Below are 24,198 nucleotides of genomic sequence, written 5' to 3' on the forward strand. Positions count from 1 at the left end.
GAAACTACAGACTGAAACTAAAAGCTAGGGAAAGGGCAGCATGCCTGAAAAAAAAAACCACCCATAACTGTGTACCTTTGATTATAAGCTGTCTTGTAAAAAACTTGTCTTTGCCAGTCCCCCTCAGTTCCTGCTAGGCCTTAGATTTACCATTAGAGAATAAAATGCATTTGGGACCTAAGGGTCACCCCAGGCCAGCACAGTGTGCAGTTTCTGTGTGAGTCTCTTGCTCTGGGCATGGTTCACGCTGGCGGGGCACAGTAGCAAGGTTACCTACTGACGTTACTTATGGAGCTGAGGGATCACCATTTAATATTTTTGTTATCACTTCCGGCCCTTTGATAGGAGCGTAACTACAAACATTCCATCCTGTGTGTAATGCCTCTGATAGCCACTGCCACGTGACAGCTAAAATTGTACAAGAAAGAACATATATAAACATCCTTTTGGAGGCAGAACCCGTCTTCCCTTTGTCATGCCACAGGCATGTGATATGCACATGGCTCACCAGTGACACGCAGCCAGTAGCCGTACGTATCAGGAGCAGAGGTGAGCTCATCTATATTTTCAAGGTAAATCCGTCAGTTACCTCACACCGATAAGGAACGAGTATATCAAAATCATGGCTCATTAACAGAGCCATTTTTGTTTGCTGTCACAAGTTACGAGTAGCAATAACTGTGCTTCAGCTGCACTGCCATAATTTTCAGCCATCTCCTACAAAGGTACTTTCTCCAATGTTTTTACTGCAGTGTCCAGGCAAGTTTTTGTAGTGCATGCAAAGATAAGATATGTTTATGCGTATACGAATGGTTCTTTTCCTGTCGGTTCCCCATAAGGGGAAGGGTGGGCGTGATGGAGTCTCTGGGGTTCAGAAAGCTTTGGTAACATCCTCTCACTGCTCTGTCTGCTACAATTTTCTGTCTCTCTCCATAAAACAGCAGCAAACTTTGTTATTTATAGTAGTACAAGACTTACTCTGTGGCCACAAATGGCAGGCAGGTTACTAAAAGATAGACTCATAAGAAAGCCTATGCAGCCTGCTGCCAATATATCTGATTTTCTACAGTATTTTTCTAGGCATTTGCACTAGACTGTGGCAGGAGGAGGCTTACCAAAAGCAAAGGGAACCTTTTTCATCTGAAGAACTACTGTGGAGGGGAGGAAAAGGGTTAAGTATTACAAAAGTTTAAGCCAACAGCCAGCCCCTGTGCTCTGCTGCTTTGCAGAGGTTTCCCTTTGATGGAAAGTATTTCAGTGACACAAGACCCTAGCAGGTGAGATAATACACTTCTCCTGCAGAAACCTTGTGCTTGCCAGTGAAAGTCGATGAGCGAGACAGTTCTGAGAACCGCGGTGGGCAGCTTCTGTCCCTCCTCGTGCGTTGCCTGTGTGCGAGAGCATGCTGCAGGAGTGGTGGAGGGGATTGCCCTGGGAAACGCACCACATCAGGACAAAGTGGAATTATTTACCTGTTGCTACGCTGAAGAGCCTTTCTGAGGCATGGCGAGCGGTCCCAGACACTGCTATGTTATTCATTACGGAGGGGAGCACCAGGACAATGCTTATGGATCGCAGCGATCAAACTTGAGCCTTCAGAGCAGATGATGTACTGCCTTTCCCATTGATTCTTGAATGCGCTAAATCTATATATGAGTATATTGTGGCTTAATGCATGAGTTGTCAGGAGACAATACTCAAAACCTGTAGCACCGGTTCCATTTCATGTGACTGATCAAACTTGTCACCTTGTCAACAACATCCTTTGTTGTAAAAAGAGTGTTTCATGTTAACTCTTAATATGAAATTATTTCTACAATAGTTTGTACTGTTCAAAATGTTCATTGTAGCTGACCAGAGCACATTGAGGCCCAGAGCCCCAAAACTGAGCCATAGACCTGAAAGCAGACAGGTACTACATACCTTTCTAAGCTGTAAGCCTGTGCTGTTTGAGCAGTGTAAGGAATGTTGCTGGCAGTACAGGAATGTGCACACACAGAATTCATCCTTGGTGCTCTGCTGTATCTGGATACACAGAGGATTTGGGGTGGTGTGGGGGAGATGTAAGGCTCCCCCCACCCTCAAATAATCTCTTATTAGTTAAAAAGAAATCAACAAATTAACCTCTTTTGGTCCAAAAAGAGGAGATGAAATTATTGGTAGACACACCAAAAGACTGGAAATTTTTGGTAGATAACATCTACATTCACTAAAATTCCTGAAATTTTTGAAATTAGTAGAACCAGGTTTTCTTTTTCTATTGAATTCCAGTGTTTGGTGGCTTTGAGGAAGCACTGCAGTCCAGGCATGTGAATTCAGAAGCCATTTTACTGGGAGGGAATAAGCAGTGCTTTTTCAGTTGTTGCTGCACCATATTACTCACGGCAACACTTGCAGGAGACACAACAGGGGAAAACCATTATTTTTTAGAAGACATCCTCAGTTTATTCTATGTACTCTGTTTCAGAGGTTTTAGAGATGGGTTTTAAGTAGAGATGGCCTTATTTAAAATGGATCCAGATTTCACATATGACAGAAATGAAAGCATTTTGGACCTGAGGTTAGCACATTCTAAAGAAAGAGACTATTTGTACTATTTGGATTTGGACCTAGTTTGGAATATGCATGAGTATTTGGATCTAGGCTTATAGGCAGGGTAAGGCAGCATGAGCTGCCTGGAAGGAAGTTGTGAATCAGGCCCTTCGTTTCCAGGCATTTCCAGGCATTGCTTTTCTTCAGAGAGCGAGCGAGCAAGTTGGCATTCAGCCCTCAGTCTTCATTCAAACCAAATTCCAGTTGCAATATTGCCAACTCTAAGTGCTAAAAATCAGGAGATTAAAAAAAAAAATAAAATAAATAAATGTTGTGTATTTCTGTTTGCCGTCTGGTGTTTGAGACTTAATATGGGTTATGTTTTCAGGCTTTTCTCTGCAACCAGAAGAGATAGAAACTCTGGGGGTAAGAGGTTGAGGGCAGAATGAGATTCTCACAAAGCATTTGACTCCAAAATCAGCACTTGAATTGAAATCCCAAATATTAGAAGATCCACACTATATAATCCCATGAGTCAGAACACATTAGTATATAAGCTTGTGGGAATTTTGTTAAATAAGAATTGTGTAAGAACTCCAAGAATAATTTTGTTATATCCCATATTACTAAACATGCTCTCAATAAGACTTAAAAAATTCATTTTCAAGAATTAGAAGCTTCACAAAGAGCTTTTATTCTCTGAGCTGGCTTTTATAGAGACCTCTCAGCAAATATACTAGATTTCAGTGTCCCTGATATGTAGGGTTCTCTGAATGCCACATGTCTATCCCCTGGAATAGGCTATAGCATAGGAACAAGTGAGGATAAATGAGGACATTTGTTATAGCCTGTGAATCCATCCAGCCCAAATCTCCCGATACATAAACAGCACCAGATCCAAATATCTTGTCACATCTGCTTTGTACACCAAACAGCTGGGTGCACAGATGCTTTGGTCTACTAGAGCATCTTAGGCTGAGTGCATTCTTTGGTATGCTTAGTTATTTGTTTTAATTGGTTTTGGTGATTTGACTTAAATCGCCTCTGATGTTGCTGGAATACAGGTACTTTTGTGGCTGATTGTGACAGCTGCCACAAGCACATGAGAGGCGACATCAGTAACCTAAAACTTCTGGGTGAGAGATCACCATGAGCAGGCCCTGAATTTAAGGACGCTGACTTCAGAAGGAGGAATGTTGCTTTCTGAGCTAGAAAAGACGCTTCTTCACATGTAATACGGGCCTGCCACCAGAAAACACGAAAACCACACTTACAAACGCACAAACAGCTTCTGGGAAAGGAAGTGGAAGTTAAACAGCTAAATAACGTATCTCTCTGTATAAATTATGTATAGATCAAACATATATATATATTTGTATACACACAATTACACACATATATATTTATCACGAATGACAGAGCATCTTGTTGATTTCTCCCTGCCCTTCCTTCGTAAACCCACTCTCTCTTGCTATTGTATCATATCGTATCGTATTGTACCGTATCATATTGTATCTTATCATATTGTACCGTGTCATAATTTACTTTCAAAGCTGTTCAAAGGCAGGACCAGGTCTCTCTCATCCATGCGGTTAAACAGCTAGCATGCCTATGAGGACTGTAAATAATAGATAGCATTTCTTCTGAAAGGGGATACGCCCAGCGGCTCAGCGATTCCCCATGCTACTCAATCTTTTCATGATCCCTTTCAGACTCACGGGGAAGAGCCCTCTTGCAAACGGCACCTCCCTGAGCACCTGGCATGTGTGTCAGTGCTCCCCGTGGAAGTATTGAAGCAGTCCAATGTTCCTCAGCTAATAAAAGCAGAAACAATCACAGACCAAGATGGTCTGGCTTCTGGCCAACTTTAATTAATTAAGTTCTACCAAGCATCACACATTTACCTCTAAAAAAAAGAAAAAAAAAATATTCTGTTGGTATTAAATGAAAATCTTCTGGGGAAATGAATCACCAAATCCCCACCAGAACTTAATCCCAGTTTCTCACAGTGCAGGACAAGACCCCCTGACTGCCATTTCAACCTCAGGCTGCTTCCAGGCGGTGCTGAGCTGTGCAGGCACAGTCTGCACCGACGTCCCTCAGGGAGTGCTTCTCGATGGCTTTCCTTTTGGGCCACCTGTATTCTAGACTGCCTGTTGCACACAGCTCGGGAGTCCAGGGGCTTCCCTGCCCCTTCCCACTCCCTCCATCTCATCTTTGTTCTCTGCATCCCTTTGGGAAGCTTCATCTTTGAGGATGTACCACGCAAGTCCTCTGTGCCATAAGCATCTGTACAGAAATGACTCACCTGGCACAGACCCTTGCAAGCTTTCTTGCAATCTCCGGAAATATGTGAACACTTCTTTGCTCATTTGAGATGTTTATTTTAAAATCTATAAAACAAAGAGGAAGGGGATAATGCCGGTCGGGGAGGATTTTTCCCTAACTGGCGGATCAGGGAAAGTGCTTTGTGTCTATCGCTAGTAAACAGGCAGGAGGGAATCCTGCCCTCGGTGTCACCGGCAGGACGTTGGCTCACCTCTAGTCATTCTATATGCACCATGACATTTGCTAAGTCAGACTTCTCTCTTATGTCTCTGAACACTTTCCAGAAGGCACCAAATTACTCACTTCTCTCTCCTGGGAATACCTCCCTGTCATCCATCCTGTGCTACAGTGATACTGCATCACGAGTCACTTAAGATTAATTACAATTGCTCCACATTTACTGAACCTTGGAGAGTCAGATATCGCTCCTCCTCCCCGTGCCGTGCTGTGATAGGGAATTTACACCTTCTGAGTCCAGCACAGCTGTCCAATAATCTTTGAAGTTACCTGCGGTTCTTTAAAAACTTTGAGATCTTTGTGACATACAACTGAATTCTACTTTGACTAAATTTTTCATTAAACTTCTTTTTCCTGATCTCTGACCCAAACCATGGGAAAAAAATCAGTCTTGTTTAATTCGGTGCCAGAACTTAAAAATGAGCGTGATGGTGTCCCTTGATGTAAATGGCTAAAAACCACCCTTGCATTCAGCACTGCTTGTATGATGGGTTTTTTTAAACATCAAACAGTGCAACCACTTAATTGTTGAGCTCACCATGTTACAGGAGCTTGTACTGTGCCACCAAATTAGAAACGTTGATAAACATTTTTGCCTCAGGTAAATAATTTGCAACAAGAAATGTATTCCGTAACTGTAGTTTCTTTTCTGCTCAAGGAATATCTCTGGGAATGTTGCTGTTTCCTGGAGATGATTATAATAAAAGCTAAAATTAGCAAAATAGGCGTTACTATAGGCATTGCCAATAATCTTCCAGGAAATGAATTAAAAAACCTCAATCTATGCATATTTGTGCATGTAAGATGATAGTCTGATTTCCTCCCATTGCTCAAGGTAGTTAACCTCCATCACCTGAATAATCATGCAAATCAAACAGAAGCCTTGCAAGAATGCTAGTAAAGTGTCTTGAATCTGTTCAGAGACTGTAGGCTTTTCTTTATCTTTCGAAAGGCTGTATTTTGTGAGGCTGGGATTGTGTTAAATGGCAAAATTTCTACTTCACAGGGGTTTGAGTGCCAAATAAAGGTAATGCACAAGTATGAATGTTTGCTATTTCCCGCTGTGGAAAGAAGATGACTACATTTGCAGTGCTGGAGGTTCAGATGGGAATGGCAGAGAACGTATGGTTGATATTATATATTATCATTTTGTGTCAAGGATTTGGAATGCCATTTCATGGGTGATGGGGTGGGCAGAAGGGTGAAGATAGAAGAGTGTTAATAAACAACCTTATTGCTTCCTGCTTCTCGTAATTTGTTTGCTTTTTTTACAGAAGAAATCCTCTTCGTACCTTATGTCAATCATAGCTGAGAATATGAACTATTTTTCATGTGAATAAATGAATGTGAATGTATGTGAATAAAGTAACATGCCATTTCCTATCTGGAAATTATGCATACAGTTCATATGGTGAAAATCCATTTTCTCCTTAAGCCCACACTGGTGTTTCAAATGCTGATGTTCTTGTAGAAACGAGGAAAAAAATTGCTAGTTGGAGTTGGCTTAAAGGAAAACAGTCAAGATTTGCAAGACCATCATTTGGATTGAGCAAAGTCCTTTTCCTTTTTCCTCCTTAGTTGTATTCAAACAGCCTGTCAGTTTTTAGCCTTCTTTCGAAAGTAACAGTCAACAGTCGTAGCTCTGCCATGCCCAGGGACCAGCAGCTCCAAGCCGTCTGTTGGCCAGGACGGAAACAAACCTGGGGCTGGTATAAGTGTGAAAATTCTCAGTAGGGAAGCAGCTGTGTTTTGATCCTCCCAGAGCATCTTGGAAACTAGCAAGGGGAATGATAATTATGAAGACGATATTATAATATTCACATTTGAATATATAGGTTTTATAGTTGCTCCCTTTTCAATATGCATTTGCTTAGGCACAAAAGGTCACGTGTGTACTAGCTGCATATGCTCTGCCCCACGCCAAAGCATATACGTGAATCACATGGATTGTACGTGAACATAGCTGTGACAAAATAAATGTCCAGAATAGGGTTTGGGGAAAAGTTTGTTTCCCCATTCCTTGGCAAGTGCCACAGTCGTATCAAAATTCAGTCAGTGCCTACCCACCGTTTCTGATGCTGTGGAGCACCTTGGAGCCTGCTTACTATATGGAGGATTGTTCTGAGCGTAGCTGCAAAACCCAACGTATTTGCAAATGGTAGAAACCTATCCTGCCCCCGTAGACAGTGTTGCATTGGGATCGTTGGGTTATACCTAGTAAGAAGGGAAATTGCACTGATTGCCAGAAGGGGAGGGAGGACATTTTGTAGGCACCGTAGACTGCTGATCTTCAGATTATAGAAAGCTTCAGGGCCTAGCCCACCTACTTAGAAAGACAATGAGTTTCACAGTTGCCTGTTGAAATACGTGAACTAAAAGCGTGTGTCCAGGTTGCAATTCAAATGTCTATAAACAACACATATCATGTGGATAGTATTTTCACAGGCCACGAATAAACCTGTGGTAGCGTCTATCCTGGAGGGGTAGGGAAGAAAGGGGAACAAGAAGGGCTGATGGACTCAGCTTCAGTAACTTCTAAGAAAACATTTCGTACCATATCGCTCAAGGGGTCTATGGCTACTTACAGAAGTAAATCTGCCCCAGTATTTCTCTCTGTTTGATTTTCCTGTTTTTTCCCCTCCTGATTTTACAGTATGTTAGTTTTTGGTGCTTGAATTTTTACACCTGTTGTTTGTACGCGGAGTATTAACACAATACTCCTAGATGTGTCTGACTTTAAAAGTTTGTGTTGCCATTAAGCTATTTTCCTTTCTTTTTGTGAGAGACGGACAATTAAAAACATTCCCACTATTTGTAAATTCTCCTTGTGAGGAACACAGCAGATTGCCTGGATCTTCTGCTTGTTGTTCTGGCTTCAGTTTCAGAACTGAATGCACTCCTTCTGCTCCGTCTGTTTGAGTTTTGACAATGCAAAGGATGAAGCTGGAGGAAGTCCCATATATAAGCGAGGTCTATGCTTCTGCTTTATCTCATTTTTAATTGAATTTCAATTGGATTCTGCTCACTTTTATGTAATTTGGTGCAGAAGGATATGGAGTTTTTGTAATACGTTTTCTGCAACTACAAGTTCTCTCTAGTCATGAAATGATAACACACAATGGGCATTATATTTAAGCACAGCTGATGTTTTCAACTAGTACCCATTTCCTGCAAAATAAGTTATTTTGCACACATTCAATTGCTAAAACATATATAGGAGTAGCTAAAAACTTCACTATTGAATACATTAGCATACATTTTTCCTCTTAATTAACTGCATGTTAATTATTCGTCAAACAGAAAACAAACTAGTGCATTTCCTTCAGCTGATTATGCAGTGTGCTTTTGCAATATGCCCTCTTTTTATTGGACAAAGGAACAAATCCTCACTTGGTTGATGTATGTAGGTGTATCCCTTCACTGCAGTCTCGCTAAAAGCCTTTTCTTTCAGTTGGATTTTCTTTACAAACTTCTCACTTGACACTGTCTTCTCAGCCTGGCTTTGTCTTGTAGGTTAAAATTCAGCATTCCTGAGGTCCGTTTTATTTTGCAAGAGTACCATACTGAGAAAGCCAGCGCTGCAGTAAGTTCTTTTATTGTCAAAAATCATTCCTGTAAGCAAGCCTATCATCATAGACGTGCTACCTTGCCTATGTGATATGTTTATGACATTTTATACAGATGAATTTACAAAATCTGGGACTGTGTAATGAGTCTTCTAGTTATTAATTAAATATTAATAGCATTCTTTTGTAGCTTCATAGTGTAAAGTATTTTTTGTAAAATATTCTGCAATGTATTAGAGATGAAGTGAAGAACACAAACGATCAGCCTGAAGTAGGAGTTTAAGTTTGCTTGTATAGCCCAGTTACACATTTCTGTTTCTATTATGAAACCAACAAACTTTTATTAGCAAACAACTTTAATTGCTAAGAGCTGGTTCAAAGAACATATGTCATTATACACTCTTTTTATAAACAAAACAGGCAAATGTAGAAAACTTTATAAGCTCATCTTGCAGCTTCTTTAAGTGTACAGCTTAGCAGCTTGCAGGATTGAATACTATAAAAGAAATCAAAAATTCAATTAGAGCATAGCCTTATGAGATCATTAGAAATGAAATTGTTGCATTGTGTTAACAGAAAAATTCTGCTGCTTTGGGGTGTTGTAACAGAGGGCACGCTATGCCTGCTGCCAGGGCTGGGTGGATTACATGGGTGGACCTGTGAGTTAGAAGAGAGCTGTTTGCCTGGGAAATTCAGAATGTTTGCTCTGCTGGAAACACAAAAGCCTAAAATTTGTGACATGCAGTGTAAATTTATACCATATAATTAATTCATCCCATTTATAAGAACTACTAATAAGAAGCCCTGCAAAAATTCTGCTGCTAAGCCATGTCAGCTTATCAAATTGAGCCCAAAAATGCTGATCTGGTCAAAAACTAGCAGTGAGAGAAAAGAAAGTTCACTGTAGAAGCTTGGATTCAAGCGGAAGAAGGGAAAGGATCCATCTCCCCTAGCCAGAGCCATGGAAAACCAGATATCTGATCTGAACCAGAACCTGAACCAGTCAATGGCAAGTGAGAGAAGGTCACCTCCAGAAGGGTGACACCCGACCCTCGCAGAAGTGGTCCATCTGAGATGGGTCACCCCACAGTGCTGCTGCGCGGTCCTCGGCAGCTGCAGAGGAGCCCTAGGCTGCTGGTTTTGGTGAAAAGCTGAGCTTTCCCATGGCTAACCTGCAAGGAGATTCACCTGTCCTCAGACCCAAGATGGCCATGCTGACTCTCTCTTCCGGAGGTACAGTAGTTTTATTATGTTGTAAATCTTTAATTTCAGGTCTTGGACATCCTCAGGGAGGATATAAATTGTTAGTGAGGTTTTTTTGTATGTTCGTGTGCTGGTGTTTTAGTCTGTTGTCATCTGTGTTTCGGGTGGAAGGGTTTGCACGCAGGACACGTGCTGTCTATCCCAGCCATAGCTGTGGGCAGTTTTCTGCCTTCGGGCCCAGCTTATGCCCCTGCATCAGTTTCTAAACAGTTGCATTATGCAACCGAAAGGGAGAGCGTGCCAAGCCCTTCGGCATAGTCCTGCTGACAAAGTCCTCCTTTCCCAGGACGGAGAAGGGCAGGGCTGGGCTACAATGGCCCATTCAGCCTCTTTGCTGCACGAGGCTTTGCAGCAATGCCGTCTGCATGAGAAGGAATAGCAAGAACGGCTTATCTCCCCGTGGATCCCAGCCCGCCGTGCATTTTAGGGTGGACAGATGGAAGCCCCATTGGATCTAGCTGTGGAGGGAGTGCAGATTAATTGCTATCTGACTGTCACAGAACGGTACCAATTTCACTTGCCTGGGAAGCGGTGCCTGTTCCAAGGCAAAGGAAGAATAACATTTGCCTGATGCTATTACTTCTCTTGTTCTCCTGCCTGCAAGAGGAAGAAAGAGGCACGGTACAGCATGGAAGTCTGGTTCCCCACTGAGGAGAAATAAAAGCACCTCGTCTTGCAGGCACGTAATATTGTTAGTCTGCTTTGCCAATTACCTCTTTTTAAAGCACTTTAAATTTGATTCAACTTAATTCTGTTTCACTTTCAGGTCATAATAGTGTTTAGAAACATTATGGAAACACAGACACAATAAAAGTTCTCTGTGGTTAAAAAAAAAGAGGGTTGATGTTTCCATCTTTGCTGCTCACTGCTGGCCCCTTCACTTGGCTTCAAAGGAAACCCAGCACATCGGTCGCAAAGTACTTCTTAGCACCTCTGCCCCTCGCACCCTCTCTGCGAGTCCGCGAGGTGGATGCGGCTGTCGGCACATTATGGGACCCACTTGGGTGGCAGCAAAGGAGACCTCCGAGTCATAGCTCGAAATGGTGATGAGACCTTAGTAAACGGGCCGAGAAAGAGCGTGTGAGGCAAGAAGGAAGGTCTGCGCTCGCCGAGCGGTGATAACAGCAGGTCTCAGCTGGGATGTGCCGGGGGAAGGTACGTGTCGACGCTACTGTCTCCGAGGGATAGCTGCCGATATGGCAGTGACCAGTTACATCTGGCAGATGGGGTCCTGGAGTGAGAGCGAAGCTGGTCTGCTGTGCAGAATAGATATGAGGCGTAGTGCTAGCAGCAGAGCAGAGAGAGAAAAGACCCGATTGTGTGAATTTCCCTGTCTCTGAGACCTCTCAGGTCAGCATCTATTGAAAACTGTGTTGCTTATTATTCTGGCTCCCAGGCTCCTTTACTGACCATCTTGAATACATTGCTTTGCAACAGTAAAATAATATTTGCACGGTGCAGGATAAAATTTGGAACTCTTAGTTCTTCAGACAAGCCCTAGTATTTTTTCAGAACTTAGACAAAAGCTTGGGAGCATCTCTGTCTGTTTAAATTGATGGATGTGTGCAATTACTCTATTGAAACTTATCCCAATATAAATGCAGTTATACCAACGTAAAACTGGTGTAAAACCAGAGTCAGGTCCCAAATAATTGTCTGAGTCTTGAAATTGTTACACATGGGTATGTAAGCTGCACCAGTTTATTTTTACCATTATCTAATGCAATAAAGTATTTCTCTGAATTTTTCTCCTTGTAGAGGCATGTAATGTGCTTTAGTGAAGTTAATCATGTGCAGCCTCAGGTGACTACTGCTTGTATTTCTAGTTTATTTTCTAGCCTTCTTTTCATTCTCCCTTATTAATAGATGTGCTGAGGTTTCAGAGGAAGCTTAACTTTCTAGAAGCCATTTCTCTTCAACTAGCTGTGACACATGCCTGCTTGATGGATGTATGGTACTCACTTTCTCTGCAGACGAGTATCTGATTTCATTGGGAGTCCTCGCTGACTCTAATATTGCTGAGACAGCTGCTCATCTTTCTTTTTTTTTTTCGGCGAGGAAGCACCATGTACTCACTCTAATTACAAATCCTGTGATCTGGCCATTCTTTAGCTTTTGCAGCCTGCCTGTAACTCTCCCTATTGAGGTTTTAAAGATGATCTGGACACGGAAGACCTGGTCCCCCCCAAATACTCCGTTTCATTTATTGCTTAGTTTTGCACTGATCCCATTTTGGTGTCTTTACTGGGGGCAGAAGGGTAAGGAAGGAAAAGGTTATTTGTTTATTTCTATTTTGATTTTAGGGAAAGGGGACTGAGAAAGCAAAACTGTAACTCCCTGGCCGCCATTTTGTGTGTGAGGATGCAATACCCAATGTATGCTTTGTGGCTGGTCCTAACAGCTTTGCAGAGCCTCCTCATTTTTGACGGTGGGAGGAATTCAGTGGTTTTGATTCACAGAGTCTGAGTTTGATAGCTGGTGGTGGCTGTGGCATACAATGACTGTTGTAAATGGTGCCCATAGGCACCATGTTAAGGATGAACATACAGAAACAATTAGTGACTTTTCTAAGCAGTTACTGTTTGATGACTACCCAATTAAAATTCTTAACTTAAATAGATCGGAGGCAAATACTGCTGGAAAGTCCATCCCAGCTAAATTTAGATTATTAAAATAGTTATAAAGATTGATACAGGTCTGCAGAGAAGCTCCCTTAGCCAAGGAATGTGTTCAGCCAGTGGTCTCCCATGTTGTGGGGCTGGGTGTACTAGCCTACACAACTGCTCAGGGCCCCTGCCTGCTTAGCTCAATGTTTGCGAAACCATAAACTGATATTATAAAACACTTGAGCTTCAAGAAGTATTGTCTTTGTGAGTTACTATATTCTAATCAACATATTCAATTTGAAGGGGGAAAGGGATAAACCCAGTTTCGCTAGAGATAAACCTGGGCGCAGCACACCAATGTTTGAGGGACAGTGTGCTAGTGAGGTCCTTCGGTCTGCCGTCTCAGTGTAGGCAGGGGATGGACATCCATGCGGCAGCAAAGATGCAAAGGTTATGTGTTAGAAACCATGGGAGCACCTCAGAACAGTCACATAGGAATTAGGGGTTCTTCCCCCAGAAAGGTAGCAGGATCAACAGCCCAACTGAAGTGCATCTACACCAATGCACGCAGCACGGGCAGCAAACAGGAGGAGCTGGAAGCCATTGTGCAGCAGGAAAATTACGATATAGTTGGAAACATGGTGGGATGACTCACACAACTGGCGTGCTGCAACAGATGGCTATAAACTCTTCAGAAGGGATAGGCAAGGAAGGAGAGGTGCTGGGGTAGCCCTGTATGTTAGGGAGTGTTTTGATTGTCTAGAGCTTAATGATGGTGATGACAGGGTTGAGTGTTTATGGGTAAGAATCAGGCAGAAGGCCAACAAAGCAGATACCATGGTGGGAGTCTGTTACAGACCACCTAACCAGGATGAAGTGACAGATGAAATATTCTATAAGCAGCTGGGAGGTCTCACAATCGCTAGCCCTTGTTCTCGTGGCGGACTTCAACTTACCAGATGTCTGCTGGCAATACAATACAGCAGAGAGGGAACACTCTAGGAGGTTCCTGGAGTGTGTGGAAGAAAACTTCCTGACACAGCTGGTGAGTGAGCCAACTAGGGAAGGTGCCCCGCTGGACCTGTTGTTCGTGAACAGAGAAGGACTTGCGGGTGATGTCATGGTTGGAGGTTATTTTGGGCATAGCAATCATTAAATGATAGAGTTTTCAATGCTTGGAGAAGTAAGGAGGGGTGTCAGCAGAACTGCTACCTTGGATTTCTGGAGGGCAGACTTTGGCCTGTTTAGGAGCCTGGTTGACAGAGTCCCTTGGGAGGCAGTCCCGAAGGGCAAAGGAGTCCAGGAAGGCTGGACATTCTTCAAGAAGGAAATCTCAAAGGTGCAGGAGCAGGCTGTCCCCATGTGCTGAAAGACAAGCTGGCGGGGAAGAAGAGCGGCCTGGCTGAACAGAGAGCTTTGGCTGGAACTCAGAAAAGAAAGAGAGTTTATGACCTTTGGAAGAAGGGGCAGGCAACTCAGGAGGACTACAAAGACGTCGTGAGGTTATGCAGGGAGAAAATTAGAAGGGCCAAAGCCTAGCTAGGACTTAATCTGGCTACTGTGGTAAAAGAGAATAAAATATGTTTCTGTAAATACATTAACAACAAAAGGAGGGCTAAGGAGAATCTCCATCCTTTATTGGATGCAGGGGGAAACATAGTGACAAAGGCTGAGGAAAAGGCTGAGGTACTTAATGTCTTCTTCGTCTCAGTCTTTAATAGTGAGACCGATTGTTCTCCAGGTACCCAACCCCCTGAGCTGGAAGACAGGGAAGGGGAGCAGAATAAAGCCCCCATAATCCAAGGGGAAATGGTTAGCGACCTGCTACACCACGTAGACACACAGAAGTCCATGGGGCTGGATGGGATCCACCCAAGGGTACTGAGGGAGCTGGTGGAAGTTCTCACCAAGCCACTTTCCATCATCTATCAGCAGTCTTGGCTAACTGGGGAGGTCCAGTTGACTGGAGGTTAGCAAATGTGACACCCACCTACAAGGAAGGCCAGAAGGAGGATCCGGGGAACTACAGGCCTGTCAGTCTGACCTCGGTGCCAGGTAAGGTTATGGAGCAGATCATCTTGAGTACCATCATGTAGCACATACAGGACAATGAGGTGATCAGGCCCAGTCAGCATGGGTTTATGAAAGGCAGGTTGTGCTTGACTAACCTGATCTCCTCCTGTGACCAGATGACCCACTTAGTGGATGAGGGAAAGGCTGTGATTGTTGTGTAGTTAGACTTTATTAAAGCCTTTGACACCATTTCCCACAGCATTCTCCTGGAGAAACTAGCTACTCATGGCTTGGACAGGCATACTCTTCACTGGGTAAAACACTGGCTGGATGGCTGGGCCCAAAGAGTGGTGGTGAATGGAGTTCAATCCAGTTGGTGGCCAGTCACAAGTGGTGTTCCCCAGGGCTCAGTTTTGGGGCCAATTCTGTTTAATATCTTTATCAATGATCTGGATGAGGGGATCGAGTGCACCCTCAGTAAGTTTGCAGATGACACCAAGTTGGGTGGGAGTGTTGATCTCTTTAAGGGTAGAAGGCTCTACAGAGGGATCTGGACAGGCTGGGTCGATGGGCCGAGGCCAATTGTATGAGGTTCAACAAGGCCAAGTGTCAGGTCCTTGGGTCACTTGGGTCACAACAACCCCACGCAGCACGACAGGCTTGGGGAAGAGGGGCTGGAAAGCTGCCCGGCAGAAAAGGACCTGGGGGTGTTGGTCGACAGCCGGCTGGATATGAGCCGGCAGTGTGCCCAGGTGGGCAAGAAGGCCAACAGCATCCTGGCTTGTAAAAGAAATAGTGTGGCCAGCAGGACCAGGGAGGTGATCGTCCCGCTGTACTCGGCACGGGTGAGGCCGCACCTCGAGTCCTGTGTTCAGTTTTGGGCCCTCACTCCAAGACAGACATTGAGTTGCTGGAGCGTGTCCAGAGAAGGGCAACGAAGCTGGTGAGGGGCCTGGAGCACAAGTCTTATGGGGAGCGGCTGAGGGAACTCGGGTTGTTTAGTCTGGAGAAAAGGAGGCTGAAGGGAGACCTTATCGCTCTCTACAACTACCTGAAAGGAGGTTGTAGCGAGGTGGCTGCTGGTCTCTTTTCCCAAGTAACAAGTGATAGGAGAAGAGGAAATGGCCTCAAGTTGTGCCAGGGGAGGTTTAAATTGGATATTAGGAAAAATTTCTTCACTGAAAGAGTTATTAAGCATTGGAACAGGCTGCCCAGGGAAGTGGTTGAGTCACCATCCCTGGAGGTATTTTAAAGATCTGTAGATGTGTTGCTTAGGGACATGGTTTAATGGCAGACTTGGCAGTGTTAGGTTAACGGTTGAACTTGATGATCCTAAAGGTCTTTTCCAACCTAAACAATTCTATGATTCTATTCTGTATTTCTCTAAGTGATGGCTCACAGGGTCTGTGCAAATTTCCTGCTGATTCTTATTAGTTTACATAAAAATATGCGCATGCATTCACTTCTAATACAAAATCTGCCTTGTTACATGGACATGGGTACTCCTATCCCCTTGCCTCCTCTATCTTTCTGTCTCAGTGACTGTGTAAGCAGGCCAGCCTGCAAAAGCAGAGCACACATCACTGGAGGATGACAGGAGTTTTACCTAGTCTGTAAGCTTGTAGAAGATGTTGTTGTGGAATGAATATATCTTTTAAGTTATATCTTTAGTATATGATTTCTCTGTAACTTAGGGATTTCTCTGTAAGTCAGCAAAGGTCTTGTCAAGTCAGTTTATGTGGTCAGTATTCACTGATATGTTTTTGTCCAAGATAGTTTGTTTTCACCTTACAAGATGATGGCATTTCTTACAATACCTTTTGGCCATATGGAAGCCAAAGCCCTTGATAAACAGGATCCTCTTTCATGTTCCTACCTTGTCTTCGTCCCTCTGAAATTTGAAGATGTTTCATTTTTGAAAGAAGTATATAGCAGAGACTATTCAGAAGTTCTTTGGTTGGCCTTCTCCATAGCTCTGTGTTTACTTACAGACCAACACAGTGTGAACTTGGGGGTATTGTGCTGATCTGCCCTCTGAGTATTATTTCCATAAGTGTTTATTTTCCAGGAGATAGCACCAACTGCCCATCTGGGGATGTGCAGAAAGACAGAGTCCAAAGAAAAGATCCACTCAGCTGAGAGAATCCTTGTTTTTCTTTTTTAAATTGCGTTGTTTACCATAGACCCTATATTGATTTTTTTTTAAATCTCAGTCATGTGGCTGAACAGTTTGAAAAGTGCATTAAAAGAATAACAAAAAGAAGGTGGTTTTTCCCCTTCATTTTGGATGACTTTCAGGCCCTTAAATCAGATTCTGGCCTTCACTGCTGCCATTTCACACCCTTTGTCCCTATTGCTGTTCAGTCCTGGCAAAATCCTATTCCTTTCTAACTGATAAAAGCTTCTAATATGTATATATCTGGGAAAGTTACTGTTTGATCCAGAAGATTCCAAAACTATGCTATTTGTCTAAGACTTGAAAACAGCCTTGGGCAGATGCTATACTCTTTGACCCCTATCTGTTAAGCACGCATGACACCCAGAGACATACAATTGTAGTTACTCCCTTAAATAGTCTTATTAGATAAGTTTGAGTAATATAAATCAATGAGCAAATATCAAATGACTGAGTGAAATCCTCACCTCACTGAAGTCTATAGCAAAAATCCTTCTATAGAATAGCAAAACTGCTTTATTTTGGACCTGGATATTTATTTTGAGTTACAGGGAAGCTTTTTGCATTGACATCATTGTATCAAAAGCAAGTACTGTGTCAATGCAAGTGATGTCTTTGAATGGTGCGTGACATGATTACTGTTTGCACCTCACTATGTGAAGTTCACTTTGAGTTTGCAAAGCGTTCCACAAGTCTCAGTTAAACCACACCGTAAGGGAAATATCGACGTACACATTTTAAATGTGCATATACTTCCACAATGAGCATAATAGTTCATCCAGAAAACTAGAGAGAGATGCAGCATACCACACATAAGAGTCCTCTAAGACTAGAATAACTGGGGGCTGTAAACTGTCATATATTAATTTTTCCCATTATTGTTTTTAATGTCTTTGTATCTGAACTTAGAAGCACTACAAAAATCTGCTAAGTTTTCATTTCCACTTTGCTGCTCTCTGGTAGCGTAACAAGCAACACAAAAGGAGAGCATTTGAGAATACTCCCAGATGTTCAGCTTGCTAAAGCACTGCACATGTGCCGGCTGTATTTGGTATTTTTAGATTTCTCTGAGATCCAAAACACTATCAAATCCCAACAGCTTTTTCTCTCTGAATCTTCAATCCATGCTGTGTGGCACTCGTTTGTATTGTATGATGCCAAAGCAGGGGCTGAATAATCGGATACCCTAGCACTTTGATACATTTTCTGAAACTACAGAAAAAAAAAAAAATTTGGGCTTAGGAATGCATTCTTTAGGTCCTCTGGTAAAATTCTTAGCCAGTAATATTCTCCCTAATCTGTTATGGAGTTAAAAAGAAGAAAAAAAGCCCTCTTAACCACATTCTTCTTCCTTGTAAACCACACATGAATTTTTCTACTCCTCCTGCTCTGATTCCTCAACACTCCCCACCCCCGACTCTGTCTCCTCTCATGTAAGATATAAAAAAATAATAGCGTTTCTCCCAGGCTCCATGATGTTGAACTAGAAAACCTGTATACAGCCCATTCAAAGATGACACCTGTTTCCAGTTTAGAGCAGGTTCTGAATTTGAGCAGATACTGCTGTTTCTCAATAAATGCACTAACACAAATTGTTCAAGACTCTGCATCTCCTTTCGCATTAATCTTTCCCATGCTTTAGTCCTGCCCCTTCCTCCCTCCCAGGACTTCTCCGACAGGCTTTTGTTTTCGTCTGACTGTGACACAACATCTAAACCATCTCCTTCCACCTCAACAGCTGATCTCCGGTATTAAGCACATGGCGATGCTTGTTTCCTACGCCACTCACTGCGAGCATTAAATGGCTGATTGAATCACCTTGTTATATCGCTAGTAAACGTACAGTGCCTCTGAGAGAACAGTTACAGCTTCAGGGAGCCTGCAGCAATGTAGTCGAAATGCAAACTGACAACTGGGAGCTTTAGCGAGGAGAGGCTCCTCCGCGCCACGCAGGACCCTCTGAACCAGCATGGGAGGTGTTTTCTCTGCTATTTCCAGCTTTGGTGTGAGGACTCTCCCGAGTTATTTTTACGAGAGGCTTTTTTTTTTTTTTAAAACCTCTGCGTGTCCCTCCTGTACACCCTGTGCTGGCTGCGCAAGGGCTGTCGAGTGACAGACAGAAGGAGGGACGGTGGCCAGGGCAGCGGCACGAGCCAGCGGCACATGTGACCCACATGGAGTCTGTGTCACCAGGCGAAGCATGCCCTGGCAAGACTTTCTGGTCACTGACCCCACACCGGCTCAAACCACTTGGTAAAAGGTTCCTTTCTGGGAAAGGTTTCTTAAGAGCCAGGCTATCTGGGTGTTGCACTCTGATACCTTGTCAGATTGCTGCTGCCACGACAGCAAGTGCTAGTCGCAAGGCAGGTATTCGTGTACTTTTCAATGTCTTAGTTAAATGCCAATAGGTGGTTCTTCTATGCATGAGCTCTGTAGGGTCATAAAATCATAGAAAAATTTACATTAGAAAGAACTTTTGGAGGTTTCTAGTCCAACCTCCTGCTCAGACCAGCACTAGCTTCAGAGTTAGAGCAGGTTGTTCAGGGCTTCACCCAGCCAAGTTCTGAAAAACTCCAAAGACAGAGATTACACAGCCTGTCTGGATGCATTTTCTCAAAATCAGTGTGCAATTTTTAAATACACCTCAGGTCTTCAGGTAAGAGTAGGATATACTTTGTTCCTCTGCTTGGAGAATCATGCGGTGCCTCGGCTGGAAGTGTTCAGGCCAGAAGTGACTCCTGTGACTACAGCAAACGTATGTGGCTAAATTCCAGAGGGTTTTCCTGGAGCTTTTACCACCAAGGTCAGAGGATTATAAAGCTACCAGTTATGAGTACAGTGTGAAAATATGCCCACGTAACAGAAGCTGGCCTAGCTTTACCTCTTGGATGCCCACCAGCCTGCTGTGCAAGGATCCAGACATTGGATCTTTCACTTGAATTTTTATGGAGTGTGGGCAGAGTCCAGGCAAATGACCCTGCTTGTTTCCTCTACCTGCTCCCTAACACCCGCTTTTGAGACCTCATGTTTCAACTCCTTAGCCTAGGTCCAGTGCTGACTCTCGCCTTTTCTTGTATCGGTATTTCCACCGCAAATGTTAACATTCAATTTCCACCTAATTCTTCAAGAGTTAGGCACTTATTAGAGGAAAATACACACATGTGGGTGCATACAGCCTTTGTGTAGAGCTTCTGAGCGTAACAAAGTCAATTACTCAACAGAAAATTACAGAAGAACTTACTAGTTCTTGCTGACTTAAAAAGCTCCAAAAACATGGTGACCGCTGCCTTTCCTTGGGAACCGGGCAGGGAGTTCAAGCATCGGGAAGGCAGGACCTCCCATTGCGCCATGAGGCTCCCCCACAGGTCTCCTCATCAGCTGCTGAACCAAGCCTTGAACTGAGAGCTCAGTTTGGAATCTATCGCAAAATTCATAACATATTCTCCACCTTGTCACAGTTAAGGGTCTGGCTTGCAAAACTATCAGTTTCAAGTAGTAGTGGGAACTCACAGCTACGTTACATTTTTAAGATGATATATTAATTTAGCAAAATTTAGCAAGTCTGTGAAGCATTTGGTGAGAAAGGAATGGGAGTGCCACTTTAATGCAGCAAATAAATGTTCAACAGTGTTAGAGTGCAAATGGTTCACACCCTGATTCGGAAGTGACATGTTTGTGCATCTGTAGAATTGTGAATGAAGGAGCAAATGAAGAGACGTCTCAACACCAGGGAGAGCAGAGCAGTGCTGACCAGCGCCGTGGCCAGAATAGTGACGGCAGAGCTCACTGCCAACTCTGTGTTTTTACTCTAGTGAAAAGATGCCAGAGGCACTGTGGCTAGTGAATTTGCCAGCTGCAGCGTGTGCTGAATACTGGGAAGTGTGGTGAAGTTCCTTAGCCTGTGGTCCATTTCCTCACATGCAGAGGTGCACCACAAGGCACAGAAACCAATCTCTTGGCTTTGTGTTCTTCAAATGTGAGTTAACATAAAGGGTCAATCATTTATATCTTTGGATCAGGAATTGGTATGTGGGGAAAGCTCCGTGTTTCCAATGGGAGTAGGATGAGTAATCAGCTGGATCTGCTGTAGTCATTTGCTCTGTGGTTCCTAAGACAAAATTACTAAGAGTTTTATTTAGTGCAAAACATTTTAGTTGTCATTAATTTTTAATTTTCTTTTTTATCAGAATGGCAGAGGAGATAAAGCCTTCAATGCCTCACTACTTGCCAAATACACAAAACAATAGCAACATGGAACGTGTGTTCTGATTTCACGGGTGACCTGTGACATCTGCAAACACAATCTGAGGCGGACCTCAGACTCTCTTCAAACCCAGCTCAGAGCTAATCAGCAGAACCCAGGACATGATCCCTCTCATCCCACGGTAAATACCTCTGCTTGGCCAGAAGAATCATCCACTGAAGTCCAGTTTCTATATTGACTCTATCTCCACTGATGATGATAAAGGAAGAACACAGGAAGTCCACCTAGCGAGTGGACTTTGCAGACAACATCAGGAATCCTACTACTCGCTTCAGAATAATAAAAATGACCTTGTCCCAGTAAGACTTCTGTGAATTAGGGCAGTGTCCACTGTGGGAAACTGTGGAGTGCAGATCCATAAAGGAACCAGAGGAGAAGGAGAATTTCCCCAGTAATTCTCCAGGTGAGAGTAACCACCGGAGGGAGAGAACACTGAACCCCATGATGAGATACTTTTGTCCTTCTTACCGAAACAATGATAATAAAATACAAAGAGTTAGAAATGAGAATTTGCAGAAATATTCTTTAGAAGAGCTTCATATAGGCAGAATTACTTTTTTTGGTTTTGTTGGAAAATATAATAGAAGCAGTATCTTAGGAAGCTTTAAGAAAAGCACAAACAACTCTCAGTGTGGGTTTTTTTTCTTGGTAGGTGATCAATTTAAATGTCAAAGGAGACCAATTGGTAAATTCTTTAAAAAAAGTTAAATAGAACATATTCAAGTGGAACTTGTTCCCTTTATATACTCATGTGTTTTATATTCTGGCATAATTATTTTAAAACATGACTAAAATACAATGAATTTGATTAAGATGGTTTTAATAAGGAGCACGGAAAATGTGTTTGTATGTAATAATAACAATGAGCTCATATTTTACAGTTTAATTTGCTGGGTCAACATCTAATGCTTTTCCCATTAGCATTGGTGTGATTTGATGTGGAAAATAATCCCGTTTCCCAACAAACTTTAGGAGATAACAAATATTTAATGACACCCTACGTAGAAACAATAAATAAATTTGAGTCGCTCTTGGACTCCTGTGGAAAGAGGTTGTGAAATTTTTATAAGTTGGGAATTAATAAATTATAACCTGGCTGTTAAAATGTGAATCACTAAAGACTCTTGACACCCTTTTCCTTTCTCTAATTAGAATTTAAAAATAAATAAATGAACAAATAAACTTGTCATGTTTAGAGGCTAACTTACTTCTCTGCAGAAGTTACGAAAGTAAGAAAAGTTGATCATATAGAGTTTGCGTATTTTCATTTACAAATTAGAAATTCTGGAAAGGACAGGAGTGAGATAAAGGACCAGCAGGATAAAACATAACCCATTTATAAAAACATGTTGTAACATACAAAACAATTACAAAAATTCCTGGTGCCTCCAGATTCTTTGCAGCGCTCTATATATTAAACAGTCATAAGAATTGTCAATGCAATTTTCATTTAGTAAAGCACAGTTACCTCAGAACACTTCTGTATATGCCTCTACTTATGAACATTTCGCATTCAAATTCAGAATGAGCAGAAATAAACACCATAATGATGATATGGGGACATTGGTCAAAACATTGTATTTACTGAATATTCTGTGGAGCTCAGATATTTGTCTGGGAAAGATGGGAATTATGTAAGTGTCTGCCTGGCTCCGGCAGCCGCCTGGTTCTTCATAACCTTTCCACTCTGCTGAGCTCTGCCTAGGTGGAAGGGGCACTTGGTCCTTCCAGGGCCGTGAGAATTCAGGGATGAACAGAAGGAAAAGGAGTGAAAGCAGACCCTTATTCCTCAGAGCAGAATGAAGGTAGGCTTAAAAGGTAACGGAGTCTATATTCATGCCTGGGATCCTCTGTCTGTCTTGTGAACAACCTGGCTTTCCCTGTTGGCCTTGGAGGGTCATTAAGGTAAGAGGACTTAACTCCATGGTCTCCTCCCTTCCTACAGCATCTCAGCAAGATGATATGGGAATTCCATGAAGGGCAATTTAAGTTTCCCATCTCCTAAGCATGTATTCATCTCAAGCATGGGGATCTTTTGTTCAGAACAGAGTACATGCTCTTATTCACTAAAATGTCCCTGCTAAATGAAAGTCCATAATCTTGTCTGCTTGCTTCCACTTTCTTAGTGTTCACTGTATAGGGCAAGATATGAAGAAAAGTGCTAGTAGCTAATCATAGAATGGTTTGGGTGGAAGGGACCTTACAGATCATCTAGTTCCAACCCCCCTGCCATGGGCAGGGACACCTTCCACTAGACCAGGTTGCTCAAAGCCCCATCCAACCTGTCCTGGAACACTGCCAGGGATGGGGCATCCACAGCCTCTCTGGGCAGCCTGTCCCAGTGCCTCGCCACCCTCACAAGGAAGGATTTCTTCCTTCCATCTAATCTAAATCTACCCTCTTTCAGTTTAAAGCCATTACCCCTTGTCCTATCACTACATGCCCTTGTAAGAAGTCCCTCTCCCGCTTTTCTGTAGGCCCCCTTTAGGTACTGGAAGGCTGCTATAAGGTCTCCCTGAAGCCTTCTCTTCTCCCGGCTGAACAACCCCAACTCTCTCAGCCTGTCTTCATAGGAGAGGTGCTCCAGCCCTCTGATCATCCTAAAGGATGATTGGGCAGGCCTTGTATCTTCCACTTAAAATTATTTCTGCTATTTTTCATGATCTGGCTAATCCTCGTGGCCATTTTATTATTTCTTGTTCCTCTTTTCCTCAGTATTTATGACTCATGACGTCATCATGTGTAAAATTGGTCAAGATTAGATTGGCTGCCTCTGCCAAGCTGGAATTAAGTTTTGTCTTTTGCTGATCCCATGTAGAGAAAACTATTGCATAATTTGATTGGGCTAATGACTCCTAGTATTGGCTTTTGCTGAAATATCTCATTTATTCATCTCAGCAAGTATCTCCTTCTCCAGGTTTTGGTGGTTCATCATACTTTAACTCCTGTTTCAGACTTCTACATTTACAAACCAAAGTTCTCTTCCATTTGGTAATGTTCATTCTCTGGCACTGTTTGTTAGCAGGCAGAGCCAGACAAAGCCCAGTCAGAATAGCAGTGTCAAAATCTGAGAGCATCATTCTTTTACCTAAAGAATTATTGTGGATTTTGCAGTCTCATTTTTCAAATATGTCTGATAACAAACTTGGAAGCCACCTGAAAACCAGGACTTTCCTGAAAAATGGATGTTACTGCCTGCGCTCTTTCTAGTAC

General features: G+C 42.9%; 1 long non-coding RNA gene across 2 annotated transcripts; it reads left to right on the plus strand.

The window, feature by feature from the left end:
- Positions 1 to 602: 602 nt before the first annotated feature.
- LOC142028882 (uncharacterized) lies at positions 603 to 22,021 on the plus strand. Of its 2 annotated transcripts, none has more exons than XR_012649736.1 (2): positions 603 to 725; positions 20,909 to 22,021. It is a non-coding gene; the product is annotated as an uncharacterized LOC142028882 (long non-coding RNA). The 2 variants fall into 2 exon arrangements; XR_012649737.1 differs by having other exon boundaries at positions 643 to 759.
- The last annotated feature ends 2,177 nt before the right edge of the window (positions 22,022 to 24,198 follow it).

The sequence above is a fragment of the Buteo buteo genome, chromosome 3 (genome assembly GCF_964188355.1).
Source record: "Buteo buteo chromosome 3, bButBut1.hap1.1, whole genome shotgun sequence".
Lineage (NCBI taxonomy): Eukaryota > Metazoa > Chordata > Aves > Accipitriformes > Accipitridae > Buteo > Buteo buteo.